We start from the raw sequence: 23,918 nt of genomic DNA on the forward strand, positions 1-23,918 counted from the left end.
GTGGACATCTAGCAGTGGTTACAGGGAAGGCTGTGAAAAAAATCCCTAAGGCCACAGCAGAAAACAAAGGTTGCAATTATCTTGGCATGGAGCTTAAATATATAATCAGATCAGAATCTTAAAGGCAAGATGTAATCTATCTTTAAAAATCAACCCCTATAGTTGCTCTGCCCACAGTAATTTGTTCTAGTAACACCTTAAATAAACATTTTACTTAAAACTGTTCAATACTGATGTTCTTACAGCTTTTTCCAAAATTTTCCTAGCTATTTTTTCAGTAGTGGCCTCATTTCTAGGCAGCTTCAGGAGGAGATGTGGAAGGAGAAAAACATGCCTTGAAAGTAGGGAGGGAAATTTTTGTGGTTTAGAAAATAAAGAGTGAGTATGAGAGCAAATGGCCTATGGGAACAACTCAGTTCCTCAGGAAGATTTGTCCATTGTCAAGACAAACATTCTCTTTTTGGCAAAACGAATGTAGGCATATATATATATATGAAAGGAATCACACATTTCTCGGTGTGTGAAAAAAGTCCATCATTACGATCTGGATGATGGATTTTGGATGAGACAGCAATTCAGTGGTGGTCTCAATGCAGTGCTTTGGGAGAAGACAGAGAGGTAAGCAATAACTTACACCTCCACAGTGCACTTAAGAGTCCAGTGGACTCATTTTATGAAACAATTTTATTATTATCATGCACATTGCCTAGTGACCACAGCACAATTTAAATAGGTGTCTGAGAATGGAGGAGTGAAATAATAAGGTAAATAATCCTTTTCTTCTTCCAGTGTGGATGCATAAAACAGTTTGAGACAACTGAAACTTATAAAAACTGCTGAATCTCTCAATCACTGTTGACAGATTACTCATTTTAGAAAGTGGAAGCTCTTAACGTATTTTAGATCATTCCATATATTGCAATTATGTATGTGTTGAATAGTAATGATTACTTTAGAAAAACTTTGATCTGCGCCAGAATAAATAATTGTTGCTAAAATACTTTTTTTTTTTTTCTAAATCTTCAGGTTTTTTAATCTGCCCCTCAATCTACAGCAGGTTTTGGTGATTAAATATTTGTTTTATATACTTTGTTGATTAGAAACTTCATGAAGTTACAATTGTTTTTATAATATAAATTAACATATATTTTAAAAATAACAACATAGACAAAATGAGAACTATTTGATTGAGAATATATTTATAGATACTTGTTTTCTAGTTCAATTTTCACTGGAATTTTCCTGTTCATGCCAGAAACAGAAAAGACACTCCATTCTTTTGACTGGCTCTGAATGAAATACCAGCAAGCCAGGGAAAATTGATTTCACTAAAGCATATGGTACAGTTGAAATAGAGTAATTTTTCAAGTCAGCCTAAGTATTTTGGGCTGAAATTCAGGAGTTGTCAAAGTATGGGATCAAATGAGGATAAGAATTAGTGTGTTAGGCAAGTATTTCTTAGAATGTCAGATTTTTTGTGAAGAATAGAACAGAAGAATTTCAGTTACAAGAGACCTACAACAGTGATCTAGTCCAACTCCCTGACCAATTAAGAGCCAAACAAAAGTTAAAGCACATTATTACATACACTGTCCAAGTGCCTGTGAAATACTCACAGCCTTGAGGCATTGACTACCCCTTAAAGAAATCTGTTCCAGGGTTTAGCCACTGCATGGGTAATGAAATGTTCCCTAACATCCTGTCTGCTTGCATAGTTTAAACCATTCCCATATGTTCTGGTCACTGGATCCCAGGCAAGAGAGATCAGCGCCTCCCTCTCCAGGTCCCCTCCTCAGGGGGCTGTACCGAGCAATGAGGTCACCCCTGAGCCTCCTTCTCTCCAGACCAGACAAACCCAGAGCCCTCAGCCGCTCCTCACAGGATGTGCCTTCCAGCCCTTCCACCAGCTCTGTTGTCCTCCTCTGGACCACTCAGGGCCCTTCCCACCCTCCTCAGGCTGTGGGGCCCAGCACTGCACACAGGACTCAGGGTGAGGCCGCAGCAGGGCTGAATCCAGCAGGATGATCCCAGTCACAGCTGGTGATGCTGTGTCTGATGCAGCCCGGGATGGGGTTTGCCCTCCTGGCTGCCCGGGCACACACTGCTGATTCACCCTGAGCTGCTGCAGACCAGCACCCCCAGATCCCTTTCTGCAGGGCTGCTCTACACACACTCCTCTCCCAGCCGATGCTTGTGCCCAGTTGTACTGCATCCCAGGGGCAGAATCTGTATTTCACTAAAATTTCATGCCACTGATAGTTACCCAGTGCTCCAGTCTATTCCAGATCCCTCTGCAAAGCTCTTGTGCCTTGAGAGTCAATAGTACCTCCAAATTTGGTATCATCAGCAAATTTGCCACTGGTGCATTAAACTCCTGCATTCTGACCATTGATAGACATGTTGAATGGAAACTGCCCTATAACTGAACCTTGAGGAACACCACTGGTGACTGGTCAGAAGCCAGGTGTAGCCCCACGCACAACAGACTTTTAAACTCTGCTCTTCAACAAGTCCTTCACTCAGCACACTGTGTACATGTTCAGCTGAACAGCTTATCCACCAGGATGTTGTGAAGAACAGCATCAAAAGCCTTATTAACATAAAAAAAACCTATATCCACCATCTTCTGTTCATCCACTAAACATATAACCTTACATTAAAAGATGTCAAATTGCTTAAAAAGGACTTTCCATTTGTGACTCCACGAATTTGTTGACTGTGTCTGATGACTGTATGGTTCTTTAAGTAATCTTCATATTTTGCAGGCATTGAGCTTAGACTAGCAGGTAATAGGGTTATTTTTTTTAAATGTTCAAATAAATGAGAAGAGAATGTACTTACAGTCTGTCATTTATGATAAGTAGATATCACAGATTGTTTCCAAAAGTGGCATTGACATATTTTCTTACCAGTGAATGACAAGCTCTTCTGTGTGATTGTTCCCAAAATTTTGCTGAAAAAAAACCTGAAATAATTGTAGTTCAGATTTTGAATGAATCAGGCAATGCCTCTGTGTGCTGTGTATTGGGTAATCTGCTCTGCTGTTCCACCTGAATGAATCTGAGCTTCACCACCCCCATCCGATTTATTAGTATTTGTAGTAATTAAAGAGTAGACATCATCTATGGCATATTTTTTTCCCCAGTTCTAAGAAGGCCTCATTGTCTTAGAATACCCTGGCTCATATAAACAAAAGCCAATTATATCTTATTTTTTAACCCGGCACTTTATCGATCAACTCTGAAAGAAGAGAAAGAGGGACAGAATTCATATTCATAGAAATTTTTCTCATACCTGGCCTCTTTCTAGAAAAAAAATAAAATTGTTATACTTAAGGCACTTATAGTATTCTTTAAAGAAATATTGCCAGTATATTTTCATACTCACCCAGAGACCTGGATCATGAAACATTTTATCAGTTCAATGACAACTGAGAGGCTGAAGAATATAAAAACAACAGTGTCCTTTCAGTCAAATTCTTCCTGTTTTGATAACACCATCATTTATGAAAACAAAAGGTCATCAGTTTCTGCTAATTCAATGTCTTGGAGTAGCTGCATAATTCAGATTTCAGTTTGAAAGAGAGATCTTCATCTGTATACACAGAAAAATAAATGAGGAGAAGTGCTGATTCTTATATGTTATATATTATACATTATATATTTTGATAAATTTAGGAAAAATTTATTCTTTGAATAAAGTCAGGAAGTGACATAAGCAGCTCAGACCTTTAATAACGTATCTCTGACAATGAAATGTTGCCTAAAACAGTGACATATCATAATTAAGTGTAACATGTGCTATAATGCACCATTAACAGCTGTTACATACCAGCTATACACAGAGAAAGAGATGCTATGGATTATCAATGAAACACTTTCAAATACTCAATCGGATGGCTACACCTCAGATTTGTAACAGCCAGTTCCCTCAGGGACAACCAGGATATTTCATCGGACTTTCCTGGAATGAGGGATGTGAGTAAATTTCTGTTCTGTCAATGTTTCACCTGGAAATGTGCTTTTTTCTTTAGAGATGCATCTTCTTCTATGCAGCAAGTAATGAAGTTATCTGAAGCAGCAGGACACCTCTATTTTTTTTGCACAGTAAGACTTTTATACCATTGAAACAAATATATATATGTATATCTTCAATATCTACCTGCAACATGATTTTGTTCAGATTTTTTTTGGTGTCCTTGTTTGTTTTTGTTGGGGGGGAGGGGGTATGTGTTTTTTACTTTAAATATACTCTCTATATAATGGGTTTAGCCCATCATCAGAAATAAAGTATCCAGCAGCTTCATTCTTAAGGTTTTTCACTTCCATTTTCCTGATGAACTTCTCCAACTCTTGCAGATCTCCTAATTTTGTGCATAAAGTATAGATTATCCTAGGTTAGTTAGGGAGCAAATAAATGAAAATTTCTTTTTGAGTCTTTGTTTTTAGAATTACCTGAGACAGCAATAAGTACTTCAAATGTGGATTGTACCATCAGAAGGGCAAATTTTCAGTTTAACACAAGGAGAAATAAAAATATCATTGAGGCAACATACACCCTTTGCTGTTAATGCAGGATATTAAAACAAGATGTGCATCCTTCCCAGCAGATTTCGTCCTCTCCAAAGCCCTTCACGACTCTGCTCTTTTCTCCTGTGAAGTCCTGTCCCTTCCCAAATCCTTTTCTACCCCAGACCTGCCATCCCTACTTGGTCACCTGAAGAGCTGTGGGCACTGTCTGCTCCAGTGACACAATCCAACACCACTTCACACCGGAGGGTGTCACTCATCATCACGAAGGAGCTCACCTCCTTCACAGCTGTCCTTACCCACCACCTACATCAGTGGGGAGACCCATCAATGAGGGAAGGAGACTGCTGGCAGTTTGCAAAACTGAAGGTTTTTTGAAAACCTGCAGTTTTGCACACCTACAAATAGGCAGAAAAGGTCCATGAGCAGTGGATTTCAACCTTCCCTCCCGCCTGTGACAGCATTTGTTTCCCAAGCTTTGCAATGTTTTTGGCACAGCAAGATCCCATCTTACAGGATGGTTGTGAATATAAAGTGGGTGTGATGGAAATTCTCCTATAGTCTTATCACTGGGCTAACTAGTCTTCATTGAAAGATGAGAGGAAGCTCTATTATTCATGTGCAATTTTACCTCAACATTTTTTCCTGCCCATGTCTGATCTTTGGTGAAGGCAGAGGTCTTTTCCAGACTGAAGAACAATTTTTATTAGTGCCATATAACTTCTGGGTTCAGCGTCACATTGTGTACCTCATGTGGGAATAAGTTCAGAGTTTCCAAGAAAGAGCACTTGAAGAAGCCACTGGCATTTTTCTGTTACTTGCTTTGAAAGTAGATTTGGCTGCTGACTGACCTTCCAGCATGAAAGAGATTTAGTTTGCTTCATACACAGTTCTAATATTTCTATTTTTCTTATACGGTGTGATTCAAGTGCGAGTGTAGATAATCTTTTATAAGATTATGATATTCATGGGGGTGAGCAGATTAAATCCTTTGAGGGCAACCATGATAAGCACAGTAAGTGTTTATAAGTGAAACAAGTCTGGGGTTTTAGCTCAGTCATAGGAAGGGAGCAGTCACATCTGAAAAGGAAATTCTTGAAATTAGCTGTAGTCTCTAACCCTGGAAGCCCAAAAGAAAGAAGATTGACAAAACCTGAAAGGTTCAGAGAAATTGAGCAGTAAAAAATGCCCAGCTTCTGGCCTCATCTCACCAGTTTTGTCAGTTGCTAACGCATAAAAGCAGAAAAGTTGAACTTAAATTTTGAATAAATAATGTTTTATAAGAGGAAAAAAAAAAAAAAAAAAGAAAAAAAAAAGACTATGTAATACAACTAATATTCAGAGCAAAAGTGTAATCACATTTCTACAAATGTGGCCAGATAGCAAAGCAGTGATGTTTGTTAATATAAACCAATCACTCTTTCAAACATGCTCTTTCTACAAATAATATAAATTAACACAATTATGAAATAGCCATAAATGTCAGAGTAGGTGAGCCTTTGAACAACAATGCATTAACATCTTAGTCTAAAAAACATGTCCTATATTTCCCTTGAAGGTAAGGTACAGGACATGTAACATAATGTTTTTTGGAAGTCCTTGATCTTGTTGAACAGGAGGTATTTTGCACTTCTATTGTCTTAAAATGTGCTTTAGTGTCTTGGTAGACATCATGTGAGAGACAAGAACTTGGGCTTAAGAAACCAGCCCGCATTAAATAAAGATCAAGGCAAGAATAGACAGTTGACCTGAAACGTTAGTTTAACCCTAAATATGCAATCTGAAGAGTTCAAGGTTCATTTAGATTTTTTTGTTTTGTTTTGTTTCACTGTAGCTAATTCACATACAATACTATTTGAATAGTTCAGTTTATGGTGACATAACACTAACAATATATGGCAGCTAAAAGGGAAAAGTTGGGTTATTTTTTTCCTTTGTGATTATAAAGGTTCTCACAGAATAAATGAGACTAGTAAAGTCATGTCTGGCAGATATTTGTGTTTCTTAGACCAGATTTGCAAAAGAAGGTCTGAATTTGAAAGCCTCATCCCTCTTTTTATTGAGAGGCATTGGATCACCCCTGTGTAAAATTGTAACATCAGGCATCTGGTATTTAACCTCCTGCAGTTCTCTCCTCCTGCCTCTGCCCTCCCCACCCCTTGTGCTACCATTACAAAAACTATCCAGGTTTTCTTCCTGCATTTTGTCAAGGCAATTTCCCCAGCTGCATACTTCAGTGACTGTCAAGTGGCATGCTAGCAACCAACAGACTGGAGGAATAATAATAACATATATTGTAAGAAAAAGGATCATGAATTGAACAAACAGTTTTTCTTGATTGGAAATAAAATGTTTAGATCAATTCTGGATACTTCAATGTTATTTAGATACAGTTGCTAGGTAGGTTTTGAATAAAATATTGTTCTAGGGTGAAAAATTGAAACATCTCACTTTGAAAATGTTAAAACCATGTTCCAGAAAGCATCTCTTTGCTTTCAGCTTGAGCTACTTAAGAAACTAGATACAAATTCAAGAATTGTGTTAGACATTCCAAACTTTTTACTTTTTGGCAGACTTCATTCCAGCCCTAATGTTTCACACAACCAGAATCAGCTGTGTAAGTGTAGTAATGGTCAAGTTTATACTCTGTAAAACCTTCAGAGTCCCCCTCGGATTTTGGGGTCAGCATTTTTGATGTCAACAGACAAATTCAAATTTTATTTTTCTACTTGTTTTCCTCATAGTATGAGTGATGAATGCATGGTAATGTAATTTGAATGTCAGTTAATGTACACAGGCAGGAAATTGCTTTATGTTTCCAACAATTAGATTAAATAGCTGTTGTCAGCATTATGAAGGTGGAGCTCTCTTATTCTATATACAGCAAAGTGAAAACTGCTGGAAGTAAAAGTTCTCAGCTTTGGTCATTTGTTCTCCTTAAACAAGCATACTTGTGTTCCTCTGAGGAGGAACAAAACCCACCATGAAAGAGTCTCAGCTGATTCCCTGTCAGTATCTTTGGACACAGCAGATAACTGGTGGGTCTAATGCTGGTGTGGAACCTTCCACACTTGTTCACATCATTGTCAGTTTCCTCAGGATGCCTTTACAGAACAACCTAATCATCTCCCTATGTGCGCATGACGGGCACAAGATACAGCACAGATCCCACGAAAGTCTAATGCATCTGCTTGAATCCTTTCAGGAAAAAAGTCCAAATCATAGGATCATAGAATCAGAGAATGTTAAAGGGTTGGAACACACCTTGAAGATCATCTGGTCCTAAACCCTTGTGCCGTGGGCAGAGACTCCTTCCCCTGGAACAGGTTTCTGAAGGTCTTATCCTACCTGGCCTTGAATACTGCCAGGGTTTGGGTATCCACAACCTCCCTGGACAACCTATTCCACTGTCTCACCACCCTCACAGTAAAAAATTTCTTCCTGATGTTTAACCTCAATTTCTCCTCTTTCAGTAAATGCTAATTACTTCTTTATTTTTAACACTACTTCACAGTGGTTGTGGGCATTAAGTGATATTGGTCATCTTCTAAGAGCATTGTTTTGTCCCCTTCAGGATTGTTAGGGCTTTGACATGCCCTTGGCAGCAGTTGGCTAAAACCACTGCAGTTTGATACAGTGGCAAACAGACAAACTTAGATTTCTAGTATGTGTCTAGCCTGCACATCATCTCTAGTAGAGGCTAAAAAATACTCCATTAAACTTCATTAAGTTAGCTGATTTGTTTCTAAGCAAAAAGTTTTTATTCTGGATGGACTGATGCTAGATGAAGCAGATCTGCTGCATCTACTTGTTGCTTTCATTGAATGATAATGCCAGTTTTTGCCAGCATTTTCAGAACATACACATGATCATATATGAGCATATGTACTCATTGAGAAGTTGTGGTTCTGATTAGAACAGAAGCGACATGGTTTTGTTTTCACTAAATCACAAAGTAGTGAATAAAGCATTTTTCTGTCATTCTTCTGTTTTACTCTTCTACTCTCATTCCTGTATCATCCTTTGTCTTTTTTTCCCCCTATTATGTGTGTAGGAAACACCTGGATATTCTATGTATATCATACATAGGGAAGTAAAAGTGAAATGGCTTATCAATGTTATATTCTTTGTGCAAGGATGAATTTTCAGATATTAGCCACTTGTGTAACTCAAGACCAACAAAAAATAGTCACATGGACTGTCCATTATGATAGTTATTTTCTCTGATCCTGGCTTATCTTTGTCTTCCTGTTACCAGAAAACCTAAAAATCACATTATGTGTAGCTTCAGACTTGGTAAGCAACCCCTTCTAGAAGACAAGGTGCATCTTGGGGCAACAGATGTAGTCAATTCCTGGTCAGACTTTGAAGCTGAGTAAACTCACTGAAGTCACGGATAACTTCCCACAGGTGGGCTCATAACTCAGTGTAATGCCTTTGGCCACTGCAAGAATATTCTGTGTCAGGCGACTGAATGAATCAATGTACCACCCTATGAAATTTCTGTGCTAAACCTTTCTGAAATGTAGGTCTCATGCCAGGACAGGAAAGCTGCCAGCTTTGTTCCTGTTTACCCATGTGATCTTTTCAAAATTAATTTTCAAGCTCCAGTTAATAACTGTATTTTGGAATGGGTTTCTTTCCTGCTTCAAAGTACTTTGTGCCTCAAATCTTAGATGTACAGGTGACTAGAGTAAATAAAATCAAGACTGAAGTTGGTTTGTATTAGCTCCTTCCATTCTGGTCCATCAACTTATTTGAAACAACCCATTTTTTGAAGACATAATACACTCCTTCCTGCAATTACATGGAGTATTCTTCAATTAAAGTAGGAAGGTCTCTTGCATTATGTTCTTGTTTTATTTAGGAACCTTATTTACTGAATACTTGTTCATCTTTTAAAAGAGGCAATCTTTGTCCCATGCACACTATTGCTTTAGCACTACAGTAAGAGAGACGAGCTTACTATGGTCATCGCGACTGTGATCAGGTATGTCACAGAATCAGGGTACCTTTAGAATATCAACATTCCCTTTTATGTTTGGGCTATAACTTGATGCCCATTTATTTTTCTGGGAATTTCTGGCAGAAAATATTTTTTAAATTGCTAATCAGTGTGGGGGGAAAAAAAAGGAATATATTTGCACTGATTTAAGAACTGTCAGAAAGCCATAATCTGTTTTTGTGTACTACATATGCGTGTGTATGTTTGTGTTTCTACAAATATATATAAAAATACATAACATGGAAACATTGTATGTACATACACTCAGACTTTTATGAGTCTAAATATAAGTGTGAATAGATATATATGCATAAAATAATGTCTACTGACAGATGTGGTATAAGAGGTGCTGTACTGCAAGCAATTGAAATCAGAAGTACCTCCTACATTGCACAAAACCATCTTCAAAAGACACAAAGACAAACCATATAAATCTGGAAATTCCTTGGAATACTTTTTTCAGCTGAAATAATTAACCAAGTATTAATATGCCTCTGAAACATTCTTCGAAATGTGGAAATTCTCAATCCAGTATAATATTTCTTCTTTATTAAAAGTGTGAATTGTATTTAGCAAACCTGAGTGATCTGAATGTATCCCATACATTAGCTTTCCACAGAAGATGGAAAGGACTTAATGATGAATGCCTCAACTACATACCAGGTGGCACATGCAAAAATGGGGGGAATGTCTGCCAACAGACTCTACTGCTCTGCTTCCTCTGCTCCAAAGCCCTACGTCTGGGAGGAAGACCTCAAGTTTAACCTTTTAAGAGGCATTTAGGTGCCTAAGAATATTCACTAAATGCCTATGAGCATAAGAATATTCACAGGGATGCCCGTGAGACTAGTTTTGGCCTCCAGTTCCCACCCCTGATGGATGGAGATCTAGTCTACCTTATATACTCATATGCAATATTTGGGAGTACAGACAGGAGCTGAAAGCTCTCAGGTGTCACGAGATAGATGTTATTTATTGGATTTTGCCTTACATGTGTAGATAACAGTCCAGTTCGTGATCCAAATCACTATTTAGAGAAATCTCCTTTTGGTTGGCTTTTTAAAGTGTTTGTTATTGGGCAAAATTTCATAGATTGGGTAATACAAGCTCCAAGTAGCTAAAACTGTAATCTTTAATTATTATTCCCTGTGTTATGTAGGTCAGAGCACTACTCTATATCAGATCTTACTTGAACTACTGTGTAACTTCTAAAAATTTACTACTTCAGTTTATCAGCAATCAAGAATCTACTGCAGCATTTCACATATTCTTTTAATGCTGCCAATTACATACAGTGGTCTAATTTTGCTTTTAAGTTTTAAAGTTGCCTTGGTCACTTATAGCTTCCAGGCATTGACATATATGCTTTTCTCCAACAGACCCAAACACATCAAGTGTCCATTCCTCATGTAGGCAGTCGGAGGTTTCATAGCACATCAATCCTTCCTCTTCTTGTTAGCCCAGTAAATAGATGGCAGTCCCTGAGCTATTTTTCCAAATCATATTTCTCCTCCCTTTGATCACACCATTTGCTCATCTCTGATCCTTTTAAAAGGTGGACATAGTATTCCTGGAGTGACTTTATTGGATGCAGACACAAACATTGAAACATTTATCTGCTGCAGTTGAAAACTTTTCATATCCACAGTCTTCCTCCAATCTGTCCCCATCTTTAGGCACGGGTTGAGTTTTAAGTTTTAGTTTATGACTATGGATTTGTGGCTCTATTAAATTGCATTTGTTTATATGAACAGGAGCACGGAATAATTGTGGTCACTCCCTCTCTCAGTAATTTCTTCTACCCTATTAACTCTCCCTAACATTTATGTTATCTTCTGTCTCTCTTGGTATGGAGTTTAATTTTCTTTCAAGTCATCAATACATAGAATAGCCTATTTCTTTTTTTTTGTTTGTTTGTTTTTACAGAAAGAGTAACAGGAAGGGCTTCTAGAGTTATTGTATCCTGAAAAGGAAAGTCAAAGAAGCTGACCTACCAAATAAACAAGTCCAGCAAACTGTTAACAAAGGATGAGGGAAATATTGAGGTGCCCCACAGATTTTTTACCTCAGTCTTTAAGGCAACCTCTCTTCCCCCACTTCTCAGTTAGATGGACAGGAGGATGGGGACTGAAGTAACAAAAGTAAGTTTTAGTTAAAAATTAGTTTCTGGACTACTTGAGGAACCTGAATCCACCTAAATCTATGGGACCTGAGAAGACTCCAAAATCCTGAGGGAATTTGTGACTTATGTAGTTGCCAAGCCACGTTCCATGATGTTTGAAAGGTCACAGAAATCGAGGGAACTGAAAAAGGGTAAACATTGTAGCCATCCTTAGAAAGAATAGAAAGGAAAACTCTGGGAACTACTAGTCTGTCACCCTCTCCTTTGTACCTGGGAGAATCATGGAAAAGATCCTCCTAGAAGCTGAGCTGTGCTAAAGCACATGGAGGAGAGGGAGGGGATTCAAGACGGTGTGTCTTCAGCATGGGCATTCTGAGGATAGTGATCAATGGCTCAGAGTTCTGATCGACATCAGTGACAACTGGGGCCCTCAGGGGTCATTACTGGGATGAGTGTTATTTAATATCTTTATTAATGACATAGACAAAGGGATCAAATGCACTTTCAGCAAATTTGCAGATGCCACCAAGCTGAGTGGTACTGTTGACACACCTGAAGAACAGGATGCCATCCAGAGGCACCTGGACAAGCTCAAGAACTGGGCCCATGTGAATATCCTGAGGTTTAACAGCAAGGTGCTGGACCTGGGATTGGGCAACCCCTGGTACCAGCACAGGCTGAGGATGAACAGATGGAGAGCAGCCCTGAGGAGAAGGATTTTGGGATGCCAGTGGACATGACCCAGCCATGGGCACTCCCAGCCCAGAGAGCCAAACGTGTCCTGGGCTGCATCCAGAGCAGCGTGGGCAGCAGGGGAGGGAGGGGATTCTGCCCCTCTGCTCTGCTCTGCTGAGACCCCACCTGGAACCCTGCATCCAGCTCTGGGGTCCCAGCACAGGAAGGACATGGAACTGTGGGAGAGAGTCCAGAGAGGAGTCACTAACATAATTAGAGGGGTGGAAAAACACTCCTGTGAGAAAAGGCTGAGACAATTGTGTTTTACAGCCTGGAGAAAGCTTTGGGTTGATGTTATTGTGGCCTTCCAGTACCTAAAGGGAAGATGGAGAAAGACTTTTTACAAGAACATGTAGTGACAAGACAAGGGGGATATAAGGGTGAATTGATTCAAACTTAAGGAGAGTAGATTTTGATTAGATATTAGACAAAAACTCAGCTGTGAGGGTGGTGAGGTAGAGGAACAGGTTTCCCAGAGAAATTGTGGATGCCCCATCCCTGTAAGTGTTTAAGGCCAAGCTGGAAGGAGCTTTGTGTAACCTGGTCTAGTGGAAGATGTCCCTGCAATATGAGGAAGGGGGAGGAGTGAAAGGGCTGGACCTAAATGATATTTAAGGTCATTTCCAACCCAAAAAGTTTGTCATTCAGGAATTCTATGATTCTATGATTAATGTGAATTATGTTGATTTTGGATTGTTCTGATTTCTTAGTCAAAATGTAATGAGATATCAGACCAAATGTTTTACAGAATCCTAAATGCATCATATTAACACTATGACCTTTAGCAATCAAACCTACAACCCCAGCAGAAGACATAACATTTTAGGTTTACATGTATTTTTATAATAAGCTTATGCTAATTGTACTACAGGCCACTACTCTGAATTCCCACAACAATGTTTTCCACATGTACAAATGACCCTGAATATCATAACTGATTTTTGTTTGCTAGCATGCAAAAGGAAAGCTGAGAAGAATGTATTTCCCACAGGTATCATTTCACTCAGTGCACATACCTTTCCCCCTCATTAGTAACTCTTTTGCATGAGGTTTTAAGAAGCATATTTTTAAATGGTCTACAATTCAGCCTACAGGGACTTGGGAAGGAGACTGAAGGGGGCTTACAAGTAGTCTAACCAGGTGTCTATGTGTTAGTATTTATATGTACAAATTAATGATTTTTAGATTAGACGTGTTTTTTAAAGAAAACAAATCTATAATGTTTTCTTTCTTAAGCACAAGATTGAGTAATTTTTTTGTTTTTTTATATCCAGATAAATTTGGAGGCTGATCTTTACACATACATAAAGAAGGTAAGACTGGCAGGGTAAGTTTGTTCTTTTGTAGGACAGTAGAATATTATCAGCATGAAAAGGCTATTTTCATAACAACATGATGCACAACCTACTACATTCAGGGACCAATTTACTACAACCAAAGACAGTTAAAGGTTTGTATTTTCCATATAACCTTTCCTAAAGGAATTATAGTAAGAATGCAAAACTTAAAAACAAGGGCACAGTTAAGACCTTCATTATCAGTTCTGAACAGGATTAATTTTAATGATAATTCCACTTGCCTACACAGTGTTCTTAGATGTGAAAAAAACCCCATGGGATTAGGCCAAATATTGTCATGGTAACTGAAAGAGAGGGGAATAATTCTAAAACAGTTTCCAATAAGCAAGAGCAGCTACCATTCCATCAGTAGCCTTCAACAGAATGTGACATCTGTTTTTCATTTGCTGTTTCTAGGCTTGAAGAAAAGCAGGATAATTGGAAATAGTACAGTGTTCTGGGAACATATTGAATAAAAAGGCTCTTAGTGCTTTTTAAATGTTGGTCCATTTATCTTTAAAAACATCTAGCATGTACCTTCTTTGACCATTTATAAATTGGACAAGTTAGCTGGAAAATTTTCTGGATTCAGCTATGCTCAAGCACTGATACATCAAGGCAAGCTTCTTGCTTTCATAAGAACTACCATTTCAGCTGAGAAGTGGACACCTATTTTTGGAAACTGAGAAGATGAGGACGAATTAATTGTATGAAATTATGTGATTACTTCATATTGGGAATAAACTAACCCAAAGAAGAAACATGCATCAGTAGTGATGTTTTCCACTTCTTATATTCAAGCACACCACTGTGTCTTACGCATGAATTCAAGACAATACTCATAACTGTACTGCTAAGAGACAAACAGACCAGAAGTCCAGTTGTGGAACTTGAAGGGGAGAAAAAAAAAAAGGAAAAATCAGTCATAATTTTTAGCAGTAAGGGTGGTTACCAGTGAGACAGTGTACTATTGAATTTTCCCACACATTAAGCTATTTGGACCATTTCTAAGAAGCTGGCCATGGAATGTTAAGTGTGCTCTACCCAATATTAGAAAAGCTTGTTTGCTCACCTAGGTTAGACAATACACATGCAAATAAAAGCTCTTTTGTCCTACAAATCCATGAGATATTTATACATCAACTTATCAGGTAAAAGGTTGATTTTAGGCACTCACAGTTTTGCAGTAGGAGCTTACAAGTTAGTGTATTGTTAAAAGCTTGGACATTTGGTAGGAGTGCAAAAAGAGAAGAAACAATAATTTTACTTAACTTATACTTAATATTATTTCGTTGTCTTCATAACAAAGAGGAAAAAAAATAGAAGAGAATAATAGAAACTTAAATCTTACCTGATGTTTCCTAAATCATAATACTGTATGAAAGACTTGTATTCTTCGAGAAATACAGTCTAGCTGTATTTCATACACTGGTCACCTCTGCAGCTTCCTGAAACATCAAGGTCTGATAAGGGTCAGTACAAAGGGTGTTGCTGCACTTGTAATTTTTAGTAAAAAGTCATGGCACCCAAAACACTTAAGTCAAGAACCAATAGTCATAAATTAAACACTTTGAGTTTTTAAGATTAAATCAAACCAAAATTCCCCAAAACCCATGCCAACAACACATCACCAAGGCAAAAACCTCACAGATAAATTCCAAAACCCATTTAAACTAAAAGAAAATTGCAGAATGGCTCATTTCATGTGCAATGTGCTACTTGTGCTCTTTTCTCTCTTCATACTGACAAAAATGTAGTTATAAATTATAGTTAGCATCAATTCTTCCATTCCTATTCATTCAGGTATTCTAGGATGTTCCAATAACTATAGATAATGTGCTAGATGCAATTTCCAATTTGAAAGCCTACTGTTGAAGCACTTTTCCAAAAAGGACCTAAGGTTCAAAATAATTTTATTTCAGGCTGCACTCAAATTCACAGTATTTGAAATTATATGCTGACATTGTTTTACCCATTATTTGGCATCTGATTTTAGTGTAACAATAGTGCATCCTGATATCTTTGACCTTGCCTACTGCTGAATAGTGTGGTGACATGACTCATGTCTTTTGAATTCCCTGGCCCAGGATCAGGTTGCTCATGTGTGTAATCCATGCTGTTCCCAGATAGTCTCTGGGTAGGGATGATAGGGAAACTGCTGCTCAGCTTAAGCTCTCTGTCCTGCTTGCAGAGGAGACTGTTAGATGACAGCCAAGTTTACCAGCTTTTCAGCAGGAAATTCTTAACATTAGGGCAGTTCAGGTACAGTCATATCTTATTAGTGTGAACAAAAGCAAAAAAAAAACCTGCTAATCATAAAAATGATTGAGTGTGGGGGTCTTTGTTTATAGAGACATTTCAGAAAATACAGCTCACTTATCTTGTGACTATTTGTCACAGCAAGACCAGTCTTAATTTTCTTTTTTTTTCTTTTCAAATTTTATTTTTGCTTACTTCTCTGCCAGTTTCAGGCTTGATTACCTTCAGTTATTTGCCTGCATAGCAACTTCATACACTGAAAAGAGAGCTAATAAGCAGTGACCATCACTAATGGGGGGCAAACACTGAGGAATTTCATTCTTGATAAGTGACTATCAAGGACTATCATGGTGGTTTTGTCACCATTATGCTCATGTCAGACTCTGTGAATCCAACCTACTTGGCTAGGGCAGTTGAAAATTAGTAAGCATGAGGTGGCCTGCATATGTGCCAGGTTCTCAAGGAAACTGTCCCTCCAGCCCATTGTCCACCAGCCCACTGCCCCTCTTGCAGCTCTCATTGCCCACACATTGCCTCCAGGAGTCAAAAAACAACATAGGGAAAGGAGTATGGACCTTTTCAAGCCCTGCTGCTTCAGCTCCCATGGATGCTGGTGCTGGAGAAGGGGAGAACTTGGATTTGGAAAGCAGAAGTCACAGGTGCAGCAGTAGTCTTTATTGCTGTGCTGATTAGAGGACCAACTTCAATATATAAACATAATAAAAGACATAGAGATAGTCACTCTATTCTGCCAGCTGTGGAAATCTCCTTATGTAGCTGGAGACTACGTAGTAGGGCTGGAAATGAAAGAGGAAACTGATTTATTCTCACTGTTCATTACTGCAATTCAGAGCAATTTATTTAAGGTCACTATCTCCCATTCTAAGGGAAAATGCAAACATTAATCTTCATATACTGTATCTTGGAAACCAGTGTTCTGGATAATTAGTTTGCTATCCTCTTTGTGTGTGCAGTCTTTTCATATTCAGCAAGAAAGACAGTAGTCTAATCATCTGTGCTGTACATATGGGCTTAAGTATACACCACAGTTTAAGCAAACAGGAGATGATTGCTGTCTTCAAATTAATGATACCTTCGGTGTTCTTTTAGGATCAGATTATATATTTCAAATAGTGCTTCTATTATGAGGTCTAAACCAACAACAGTACAACAGAAAACTCATTTTTTTGCTTGGCTTGTCCAGAAGTGCTGGACCAAGATGGAGATGAGTACAGGCCATTCTCTGAGTGTTTGCCTTGGTTTTAGGACAGATTTTGCTGTCCCTGCTAGTCAAAGCACCTCTAGTTTACCTGCCCCATGCGCTTCCCTTGTGGTGAATTTCAAGGTGCAGCTACATTTTGACTATGTTGTGCATGTCTCATGCATGTCCCATGATTCTGAAGACCTAACCATTGCTTTATGAGGGAGTTTGGGTTCTAAAGGTTCTAAAGGTTCAAGTAGGAGCCCATCCTACTCTACATGGAACTGAAATAAACACCACCAGAGACAGTGAAGTAAGCAAAAAGCACTCCTGACTTCTTTTTGTCACTGTGAAGATATCCATCCTCCTAGATAATATCAACCTGTATGACCTCTCCCACTGCAAAAGAAACATGGAGAAGATGTCCCACAAAACCAAGAAAGACTAAAAGCTCAGGTTTTGCCAGTTCTGATGAACCTAGAGGATGTCACCAATATTTTCGATATGATGGACAGTGAGATTTTTCCTACTTTACATTATTTGGAATTTATTTTCTGCCTTTGAGGTCAGACTAGAGGCAATACGTTTTACTCTGCTGGAAATGGTGTTAAGTGAAGTGGAAGTTGAGCCACCCAAGGGCAGAGACACACCCAGAGAGGTTGAGGACACCAGCATCTTAATGATGTTAATTCCTGATTTCCCAAGTAGGTGCTAATAATCACATAATGCTTCAACAGCATTAGTGAATAATATTTAAAAGACAATAAAGAGACAAATCAGGTACAGGTGGTAGATAAGAGCAGCAGTTAATAGCACCTGGACAGTCTTCATATGCTTTTCATAAAGAACCTTACCCTGCAAAGTTATTAATTCATGATGAATTTCATATAAAAGACAAAAAATAATTAATGCATCAGGAGTAGACCCTCAAAAGTCTAATCAAGACTTATGTGACCTTGTACTCACCACTGAATCTTTCCAATAGTTGCCTGTCCAAGCCTGATCAGACTGGCTCCTTGAGTTTGCCAGAGCCAAACTGGGGCATTTGTAAGACCAGGTCTTTCTGCAGGTCACATTTCACTTTTCAGCCTTGGCCCTGCTGGTAAGCCAGTGTCATGCAGGGATCACAGCTCACTTGCTCTTTGGTAGAGCCCTGCAGTTGTGGTTTCCCACTCTGAAAGATAGGCCACCTTTCAATGCTTCATCCCTCCCTACTGGCTGTTCTTGTCTGGCTTGTGGTTTATTCTCTAAATGTCTGTGAGAAGATTAATAGCATTGCTGCTAATGTGCTCCTGGTACTAGCTCAATATTCACAAGACCTCTCAGGGACAGTTTTTCTCATAGCCACTTGCTCAATGTAGAGATGCCAGAGAGAAGAGAGGGTAACTGGAGAGGCAGGCCCCAGCCCTGAGCCACCTGCGCCCCTCTGCTTGCAGGCACATACGCACATCCATGCACAAGTCCACCCCATGTCCTCCCACCAGCCTCTTTGTTTCCTTACCTTTTATGCTCTCCAGCCTTGTACGAAGCAGCCATGCAGAAAGCACCTCTCATATGCATGGTGTCTAAGGAGGGACCCCCATGGACAGACAGCATCCATAACAACACAGAATTAACTGCTCCCATTCATCAAAAGCAGAATCATTACATGTATCCCTTATCCAAATGCTTAGAAAAGGCTAAACTTGGAGCAACACTTTGTAATTGTAAATAAAATTTATGTGGACAGGAGTGGTCCCAGGACTTGCGTAGATTAGGACTGCTGGAGAATGCCAGGAGACCCTGACAGATGCAATAAGATATGTAGGGCCTGAATCAATTTAGAATTAGTCTTTGCCTTCTATTAAGTTTTACTTATAGTGAGGAAAAAACACTCATATTCCACTTTTGGACAACAGAAGTCGAAGTCTGTGACTGGCTTGCCTTTAAATTTTCCTGCACAGAGCTTCTACCCACAAAAAAATAATTCTGGATCTGTGTTTCTTCTGCCTGATAGTACCCACTTAGCTTGTGCAAAGAGGATCAGGGAAACAGAAGTAATTAGAGGGTAAAGCTGATGTCTACCCTGATTGGCTGCTGACTTATATGGAGGATCAATGATTGGTACCAGCTGGAGATTTGGCCACTGGTCTGCTTTGTGTAGCACTTCAGAGATTAACTTCTGGATCAACCAAAGTGTCTTCTGAAGTTTTATCTATTTTGTTAGGCAGCGCTGGCTGAAAAAAAATAAAATGAACATTTCTTGGAACATAAAAATGTTTTGTTTAGAGTTTGGACTTCAAAATCACAAGAATATGCAGAATCTTCATGCAAGTAAGAATTTTATAAGCTTTGCATTCGTCTCTCATCCAAGCTCTGAATGCTGTTGAGATGGAATTTCAGGCCAGACCTTCTGCATCCAAGAATGCTATTTAATTCCTGGCTCTGCACAAGAAGACTATGAGTGCTTTCTCCTGACCATCTCTCTGAGTTGCAGCTGAAAACACAGGAAAAATTTAATGTCAGTTGCAAGAGCTGTGTCTTGTGCCATTTTATGGTTTTGGGCTGGGTTGGTATTGGGTTTGGTTTTTTTCCTCCTTGATAAATCAAAAAGGATCACCCAAGCAAGATGATCCAGAATTAAATTAATTATTAAGACAGCATTTCACTTCAGCAGGGGAAGGCACCTCTAGGGAGGCATCAGGAGGTAACAATGAGCTATCTAGCAGCAGACATGGTGAAAGGCTGCAGGGAACCAGGAGCAGGTCCAAGGGCAGCACTTCTCCCTTGGACTCTGCTCCTGCTGTACTTCTCTGTGGCCAGAAAAGAGACAGCATCAGTCCTCATGTGCCCTATCTCGATGTAGTTGTCATAGTCCTGTCACAGCACTTGAGTTTTTCACCAAACATACCTTTGATATGCTTGGGGAGCGGAAGTTTCCTTCTGGCCACACATAAAGATTTTTGCATTTTTTTTGGTTGAAAGAACTTCGAGACAACCCTCTGCACATGCAGTAGTGTACATAATCATGGGATGTTCAGGGGAACAAACTTTGGTGTAGTGCTTTATAGCTCAAAGAGAGCACATCTACTCACAACTGTCAGCACGTTCATCATTCTTACTCCATTCCTTCACCTGGCATCATAATTTTCTCTGGCGATGTGCCCTGGGAGCAAAGAAAAGCATCCATCCATCACAGACTAAAGCTGTTTAGCCCAATGCTGCTTTACCAAGTGCTTCCATGTCAGGGCTGAAAGTTGCTGTATCTGCAACCTCCATTCCAGGCCCATCATTTAGAGAGGGGAAAGAGAAGCAAAGCTTGGTGTGAGTGGGAAAAAGATGTTTATCTTGCAAAATACAAGTTAAAAAGTTCAGTAATGGCTGCTCTGTGTTCTGTTAGCTGAACATCAGGACTTATTATCAAGTACTGCAGTAGAGCTTATATCTAAGAGTTTGAGAGAAGATAATTATTTGGATTTGTCTCGTTTTTTAGCTTTGCAGACTGGAGGCTGGTGAACCTGTAACCTAGGAAAACATGAGAGACACAGACTAATCCCTCCAACACTCACCTTAGAAGGCAAAGCAAACCCATGACTGCTGTAAAGTCAGTGCAAGTTTTTTCACTGACGCTAGTGGAGCCTGGATTTCACTCAGAGTTTTCCGTAACGAAGGCCAGATTTTCCCCTCGATTTATGAAGCATGGTATTTTCCCAGCTTCAGTGCACACTGTCCCTTGTTTTCCAATGATGCGTTCAATAGCAGAAGTACACCTCTGAAACAAAGGGGAGGATATACAAGAGGATTTAGATGAAATATGCTTATAGCAAGGGATGAAATGTTTCACTTGGTTTGCTAATTCCATTTTGTGGCCAATTTAAATGCAAAACATAATATCACTTGGAGATGTGATGTGGTCTTAGAGAAGGAGGAACACCGACCTTCTGTTCAGGGTGAACAAACTGACATGAACAAAGAAATCCCATGATGCCTATCTCCCATTAACTGTTTGTTTATGAAGTTAGCCTTGCTAAATTTACTTGAAAAAATAGTAGCTTTTAAAAGAAAGCATTTCCATAATTCTCTGCAGTTCTGCTGACTTCTGCAAGTCCATGGGGATGTCCAGTTCAATAGGATAGGAGCTCCATTTTTAATTTCTTACATTTTAATTTGAATGAGCCATTGTCTTATCTTTTCATGTTTTCAGGCTTAATGGAAATAGTACAGAAAATGTGATCTCACAGATGTGGAGGATTCAAAATTAAGAATGGCTACAGCATGCGAGATCTTAATTATTTTTGACTATTTTAAAACTTTTCAACTGCAAATGCTTAAGGTCCCGGGACCGAGTATTAAATATGTCTTTAATTCTGGGACCCCAAGGTTACTTTGTGGCACATTAGCACTTTCAATTCTAATGTAATCCTTGGGTAGCATTTGGTACCTGAGGATGAAAGAAACCATTTATGGGAGCACACTAGAGTTTGATCCTTTGCTTACCACAGAAATGAGCAGAGTGATTAAAGAAAAAAGAATCCATACAATTTGGATTGTGGATGTGCATAAGTGCTAGATTATACACTTAGGAGCAAAGAAGGCGGGAGAATACGTGAAAACATACTCAGGCTCAATTGCCCTGAATGGGCATTAGAGGTCACAATACAAAAAGCAATTCAACATGAGAAATTCCACTGATTTGATAACAAAGTTATTAATAACAATGAGTGTATGAACAAGGAAGAAGTGATTAGGAGAGGAGATTAAGGTAATTTTATCTCTATTATCAGTCAAAACTGACTACTGGGAGAATCCTCCACAGCTGTAAAATACCACTGAGAAAAAACAAAGAAACACAAAACTCATATTAGGACTGAAACAAGTAGAGCATTTTCCAGACAAAACTGTAATGAATTTGGCTCATCTTCTCATAAAAAGTTCTAGATGCTCAGAAGAAAAAAAAAAAAACAAAACCCAAACCCCAAACAAAGATCTCTGAAGAAATAATCTGAAGATGGAAAGACGATAGGCAATGTTTTTCAATGGGCTTTGATGCAATGCATAAAGGCATAACAAGACAGCATGTGGGAAAAGGCCCAGTCTATTTAGGTGAAAACTGAAGACTAATCTTTCCTTACTTGATCCAAGATGGATGACACAGTTCTAAGGGAAGTGACAAGTATTTGCCTCTTCCTGTCTTGACTTTAGGTCTAGCTGCCTGACAGAAAAGCACACATAAATGAAACAGAGTTAATGGAGCAAGATATAACTAGATGAAATGTAATGGCCTGTGATGTACACAAGGTCAAACTGGATGATCTAATGGTCCCTTCTGGCCTTAAACTTCATAAATGGTTTCCTACAGCTGCCCTAATAAGCTAGTTACCAGTCTAGACTTGAGCTGGCTGAGTTTTCCACACGAGTTTCATTGTGATAGCAGCATCCAGGACAATTTCAGGGCTTGGAGGAGTGCAAGTGGCTGAGGAATGGTTCATACCTGGTGTCTCATGCATGTCAGGAGTGGCACAATGCAGTGATACATGGGACTTGATTTTCAGGATTTTAGTTTCTGGAGTCTTTGAGGTTTCAGTGTCCTGGCTAGCTTGCCTCCAGAAAGGTGTGTCTTTCAAAGAATCTTATTTTCCAAACTGATTGTTAGGAAGCCTGTGAGCTGATACTCACATCTGCAGGGCTGTACTTGAGCCTGAGCACAGCACTGCTTCAGATCCATGCTGAACAGGCTACATGTCCCTGTTGAACAGGCTACATGTCCCTGTTGAACCTCTATGGAGCAATAACCTAAAAATGGTTATTTTAGGTAGATGGAGGCCTGAAGGCTGTTTTTCTCATTTGGAAAAAAGTCTCACTGTTTACTTCATCATTTTACTGCAGCTACACCTCGCTGCAGGGGCTTTCTACAATGGGGAACATGCTTTTCTTCTCCATCCCACAAAGCTCTCCCATTTATTAGCGTTTTTGTGTAGAGTGATTTACTTGTTAAGGGATTCATTTTCTGTAGGCATCACAACAAAGATAGATGTCCATCAAGTCTATTAGAAATTAGTGATATCCTTTCATTTAAATTTAATCACAAGTGAAGTTTAACTTGCATTTGTGGGGATGAGGCATTCAGATATGGTTTTATGGTTACAAAAAACATGTAATGATTTTGATACTGGAGCCAAAAGGACATCATCAGACAGGAAGAAAATTGTCTCCTTGGTAATATTTAAAATACTTTCAAAACTAAATGCCTTGAGTTGATGCATTCCTAGCTCTTGAAGGGCATAGTAAATTCTCTAATGTATTGGAAATTATATCTAAATGTAATCAGCAAGAGCACTGGTACAGTTTATTTCCAGATGAGACCTTGAAATTCTGCCCTATTGTTCAGATATCATTGTTACACTTTCATTCCGTTAATTAATTATTTAACACAATTATCCCTTCTTGCCCTCTATGAGAGCAAGCAGTTTACTTAGTTACATACAAAATCATAGGCTGATACAATTTGCTGACTAGAAAAATCACTGCTGTGTTTTGGATTTATTTGTGTAGAAAAACATGCATACAGACATATTTGGTCTTGGAGCATAGCTTATAAATTATATTTGCTTTTAAAAAAATTAACTGGATACTTTACCCTGCTTGTACTGTTACACTAAGTACATGCTGATTATAACTAGAAGCACAGAAATTTAAATAGTACTTATGCATTTGCATACTTGTTTATATGAATGTGTGGTTTTCTGTGCTG

At 38.9% G+C, this 23,918-nt stretch overlaps 1 long non-coding RNA gene across 4 annotated transcripts; it reads right to left on the reverse strand.

The window, feature by feature from the left end:
- Positions 1-1,001: 1,001 nt before the first annotated feature.
- LOC147648403 (uncharacterized) lies at positions 1,002-19,246 on the reverse strand. 4 transcript variants are annotated; one of them, XR_015280885.1, is made up of 4 exons: positions 18,690-19,190; positions 15,080-15,191; positions 3,388-3,594; positions 1,002-2,965 (listed from the first exon to the last, which is right to left on the reverse strand). It is a non-coding gene; the product is annotated as an uncharacterized LOC147648403 (long non-coding RNA). The 4 variants fall into 4 exon arrangements; XR_015280884.1 differs by lacking the exons at positions 1,002-2,965; positions 3,388-3,594 and adding an exon at positions 10,793-12,705; XR_015280886.1 differs by lacking the exons at positions 1,002-2,965; positions 3,388-3,594 and adding an exon at positions 13,297-14,617 and having other exon boundaries at positions 15,080-15,176; positions 18,690-19,246.
- Positions 19,247-23,918: the final 4,672 nt, after the last annotated feature.

The sequence above is a fragment of the Cyanistes caeruleus genome, chromosome Z (genome assembly GCF_971803275.1).
Source record: "Cyanistes caeruleus chromosome Z, bCyaCae1.hap1.1, whole genome shotgun sequence".
Classification (NCBI taxonomy): Eukaryota; Metazoa; Chordata; class Aves; order Passeriformes; family Paridae; genus Cyanistes; species Cyanistes caeruleus.